General features: G+C 35.5%; 1 protein-coding gene across 1 annotated transcript in view; it reads right to left on the bottom strand.

Annotated features, from left to right (window-relative positions):
• LOC137653359 (acetylcholine receptor subunit alpha-like 1) overlaps nucleotides 1-5,000 on the bottom strand; it is a 453,158-nt gene that overhangs the window by 223,493 nt on the left and 224,665 nt on the right. The window lies entirely within an intron of this gene.

Genomic DNA, 5,000 nt, shown 5'->3' with positions numbered 1-5,000 from the left:
TCTAATAGTACAACTCTTTGATGGTTACATTGGTGTGTATGACCACATCTAAATTTGTTATCGTAACGCGAACGGCAAGTGTTATACAATGTTGATCAGATAGTAATGGTTATAAAGAATTTTTTGTCCGTCAATTCATCTTTACTTCTTCTTAATATCTTTTACATGAGAATGGCTGCTGATTTTTTTTTTCTGGCGTAGCTCCTTTCAATATCAAAAATTTTTGGGTTCTGTTAATGAAAATTACAATTACCAGTTCGGCTGTAACTGGCATCTCTTACTGTAGTATCTTACAGCCAAACTTTGTACTCAGTCGTAAATGCAGATCTATATTCGTTCGAACATCAATATTCAAAATATGTTGGGCTCTGTTAATGAAATTTACGGATTACCAGTTACGGCTGTAACTAGCGTTTATTACTGTAGTATCTTACAGCCAAACTTTGTACACATCTTAAATATAAAATATATATTCTTTTGAACATTTTAATGGGTCTGTTCATTGCCGTGTTGCGTGCGTGCGAGAACTTAGTCAGCTTAATATCTGTCCCTAACTTACTCTCATTTGCGACGATAATTCATGAAGTAAATCAATCCCTATTGGCTTCTCGGTCCAAAGTTTGGAGGACAGATGCTAGAAGATTTTGGGAAAAGTGCTTGCGTAACATCGCCTTAATCTTGTATGTACTTTTCTCTGATGAATTTGTGGATAAAGTCTACTCCTGGCTTGTACAAGATGAACATTACTCTCTTGTGGTAAACGAGGCCGCTATGAGAGAGAGAGAGAGAGAGAGAGAGAGAGAGAAGAGAGAGAGAGAGAGAGAGAGGAGAGAGAGAGAGAGAGAGAGAGAGAGTATTATAATCCTTTTACCATGTCGTATCGGAACTATTTTTAGCTTATGTAAAGTTATACATTTTTTTAAAAAGAGAAAGTATTTTCCTAATTATATTGTAGGTACACTTTCAAGCCCTTTCTATCGTATGGTTTCGGGAGAGAGAGAGAGAGAGAGAGATGAGAGAGGAGAGAAGAGAGAGACGAGGAGAGAGAGAGAGAGAGAGAGAGAGAGAATTATAATCCTTTTACAATTTTAGCTTTTGTAAAATTAATCCATCTTTTTAAAAGATAAAGTATTTTCCTTAATTACATGGGAGAGAAATGATCTTATTTACTTACATTTCAAGTACTTAATATCGTATGCTCGTATGCATTAGAGAGAGAGAGAGAGAGAGAGAAGAGAGGAGAAGAGAGAGAGAGAGAGATGAGAGAAGAGAGAGAGAGAGAGAGAGAGAGAAATATTGCAAATGCGCCCATATTTTGATAAATAATAAATAAGGACACGTATTCCCAGTAGAGAGACGGAAATATATATCTATATAGATGAATAGAGTATTACAAATGGGTATATTTTGATAGATAAAGTAAATGTAATCCCAATAAAAACACGGGGAAATATGTAGCTAAATTTTATATAGATAGATAGATGTTTACCCTTTAACCCCCAGGCTATTTGGAAATTTCCAACCCTCAACCCCCAGAGGGTTATTTAAAGTTTCATCATACAATCAGACAAACATCCAGGCCTGGGCGGAAAAACGTTCGTCCGTGAAATTCTCTTTGCTGATTTGCATGGACTGGAGCGCCGGATATTTTCCTCTCCATTAGGGGAAGATTGCCAAGATTTCACTATGTTGCGTTTGCAACGTACTCAACGTCGATTTTGGGCAGCGGAGCAAAAACGGTTTTCGCCCTATTAGGCGCTGCCTCCCTTTCCTTGCGGAGACAGTTTCGGCCTTCATCCTGTAATGGACCATTAAAAAAATTTCCATGCCTTCACTGTTAAAGAAAAATGTAATTTTAATCGGAAATTCTCCGTAAAAATGTACTGTATTCAGCCGTATATCATGAAAATACTGTTAGAAAAAAAAAACTAATTTTAATAAAAAATTCTCCGTAAAAATATACATTATTCCGCCGTATTTCAGTAAAATACTGTTAAAAAGAACTGCAATTTTAATCGGAAATTCTCCGTAAAAATGTACTGTATTCAGCCGTATATCAGGAAAATACTGGTTAAAAAAAAAACAAATTTTATTCGATAATTCTCCGTAAAAATATACATTATTCAACCGTATTTCAGCAAAATACTGTTAAAAGGAACTGCAATCTTAATCGGAAATTTTCGGTAAAAAGTATACTGTACTTCAGCCGTATTTCAGTAAAATGCTGTTAAGAAAACTATTTTAATCGAAAATTCTCGGTAAAAATATACTGTATTCAGCCGTACTCCAGTAAAATACTGTTAAAAAACTGTAGTTTTAATCAGAAATTCTCCGTAAAAATATACTGTATTCAGCCGTATATCAGTAAAATACTGTTAAAAAAAACTGCAATTTGAATCGGAAATTTCCGAAAAAATATACTGTTCTTTGGTCGCATTTCAGTATAATACAGACGTCCGTAATTTTCCCTTACTTTGTTATTATCTTTTACGGGTTGGTAATATCACGCCTTTACGTCAATATATCCGTTTTTAAAACGGTAAAAAATCCTGGAGTAAATGTTGCCCAGCCATTTTCCGTTTATTAATGCAAATTTTTAGCTGTGTTATTTATGGGGAATAATGTACTTCATGATAAAGATAACAGTACTCATTTTTAAAACGTCTTTTAAAGATATTGTCATAAAACACAGTTTTATAATTTTATTGTGTCACTGTTTTACTATCCGTTATTCGTTGTGGTAAGAATGTTTTTTTTTTCTTTTTTGGTTTACATGAATAGAGGTTTGCCATTTAATAATAGTTTTACTTAAAAACAACTTTCATCTGGGTTGTTGTGTTACTGATTTTGCTAATGTACATTTGGAAACGTTGCCTGTAAGTTCATCTTGTGATGCAAGTAAGTACTTGAAAATTGGTCATTTTCATCAGTATCGAAAACTTGTGCATCTTTCTGACGAATTGAAATATAGTTATTTAGATTCTCTCTCTCTCTCTCTTCTCTCTCTCTCTCTCTCTCTCTCTCTCTACTCTCTCTCTCTCTTCTCTCTCTCTCTCTCTCTCTCTCTCTCACAGAAATATAAATTAGATTTTCTTGTTAATTTCCTCTCTCTCCTCTCTCCTCTCTCTCTCTCTCTACCTCTCTCTCTCTCTCTCTCTCTCTCTCTCTCTCAGAATATAATTTAGATTTTCTTGTTACTTCTCTCTCTCTCTCTCTCTCTTCTCTCTCTCTCTCTCTCTATCTCTCTCTCTCTCTCTCTCTCTCTCTCTTCTCTCTCTCTCTCTCAATGAGAAACTGTAACACGTTCTAAACAATTGTGCTATGAATTCACCGCATTCATTCTTCTCCCAACAAAAGACAAGCGTCGGGTCCCTGATGGGACAGAGTCTCAGCTGGAAATAAAAACATAAAGAAACAAGAGTCCTTCCCTTCCAGCGCGTGGAGATGAAGGGATGTACGCGGTATGGAATCCTAAATGGGGACTCCTTGTCTACTTAAGGATGCGATGGCTCATCTTCGTGACTGGTAATTTCTCAGCAGCATTAACCTGGATTAAACGTGAAGCGAAGATCGGGAAAAGGCTCCCGAATTAACTTGCTTTTTTTAGGTATTTTTATCTCATGGTTTTATCTTTGGCCGATGCTTTGCCTTAGGGAAAGTATGCCATCATTCGTTTTGGATAAGTTGGTGTCGTTTTAGTATTAAAATTGCTTCCATATTAACTTGCTTTTTTGTAGGTGTTTTATCTCATGGTTTTATCTTTGGCCGATGCTTTGCCTTAGGGAAAGTATGCCATCATTCGTTTTGGATAAGTTGGTTGTCCTTTCAGTATACAAATTGCTTCCAAATTACCTTTTTTTTTTTTTCTTTAGGTATTTTATCTCATAGTTTTACCTTTAGACAATGCTTTGCCATAAAGTACGCCAGCTTTCGTTTTTGGAAATTATTTTCGTTTTTGTATTCTGTGGCAACGTAACTGTTACGTAATAACAGAGGAGCGAGGTAAATGCAAGTAAAGTTTATTCAATAGATAACGAGTTGATATACCATCAATTGAGAGCAAACATGTCAGAAATTGCAAACCATCTAAAGGTTGTTCTATTATCAGTGCGGAAAGAGCAAGAGATAAAAAAAAACAACAGCATTACAACGTAAGCGGGTGTATGAAACACGTCTTGTACTAATAAAAACAATAACATTGCATTGTATGAGGGTGTATGAAACACGTCTTGTACTAATAAAAACAATAACATTGCATTGTATGAGGGTGTATGAAACACGTGGGGTAGAATTAAGGCTGTCATCGGTAAATTAATCACTTTGAGGGGTAGATGGAGATGATTTGGGCATGGTCTTCGCACTCCCCAAGAGAGATTAGCTTACCAAACTTTCAACTGGGCTTCACAAGGCACTAGAAGAGTTGGAAAACCCAAGCCTGCATGGTTGAGGACTGAAACGTGAAGTAGGAGATGATGAATGGAGAAGTATTGATTCAAAAGCTCAAGATAGAGACGACTGGTGAAATCTAACTGAGGCCTTTTGTGTCAATAAGCGTAGGAGATGATGATGATAATGATGAAATTTGTTTACGATCAAATTTGCAAGTACATTTTTCAGCAATGTAGGCAAATACATCCTGTTATTAAAATGTATAGAAACTTAGCGGTAGCTTGAAGGTACACTCGGGCACACTATTCCATCTTATTTCTCTTCCTCTTGTTTTGTAAAGTTTTTATGATTTATATAGGAGATCTTTATTTTTATGTTGTTACTTTCTATAAAATATTTATTTTTCCTTGTTTCCTTTCCTCAGTGGGCTATTTAACCTGTTGGAGGCCCTGAGCTTATAGCATCCTAGGTTTCCAACAAGGGTTGTAGCTTAGCAAGTAATAATAATAATAATAATAATAATAATAATAATAATAATGCGCTTTTTACGTAAACCTGTGGAGAAACATCCGAAACAATCTTTCCATGTTGGTTAAAAGTTGGTCATGTAG

Source organism: Palaemon carinicauda, chromosome 14 (assembly GCF_036898095.1).
Source record: "Palaemon carinicauda isolate YSFRI2023 chromosome 14, ASM3689809v2, whole genome shotgun sequence".
In the NCBI taxonomy this organism is placed as follows: domain Eukaryota; kingdom Metazoa; phylum Arthropoda; class Malacostraca; order Decapoda; family Palaemonidae; genus Palaemon; species Palaemon carinicauda.
Note: the sequence above shows the minus strand (reverse complement) of the source record. Positions and strands in the feature narration are given on the sequence as shown.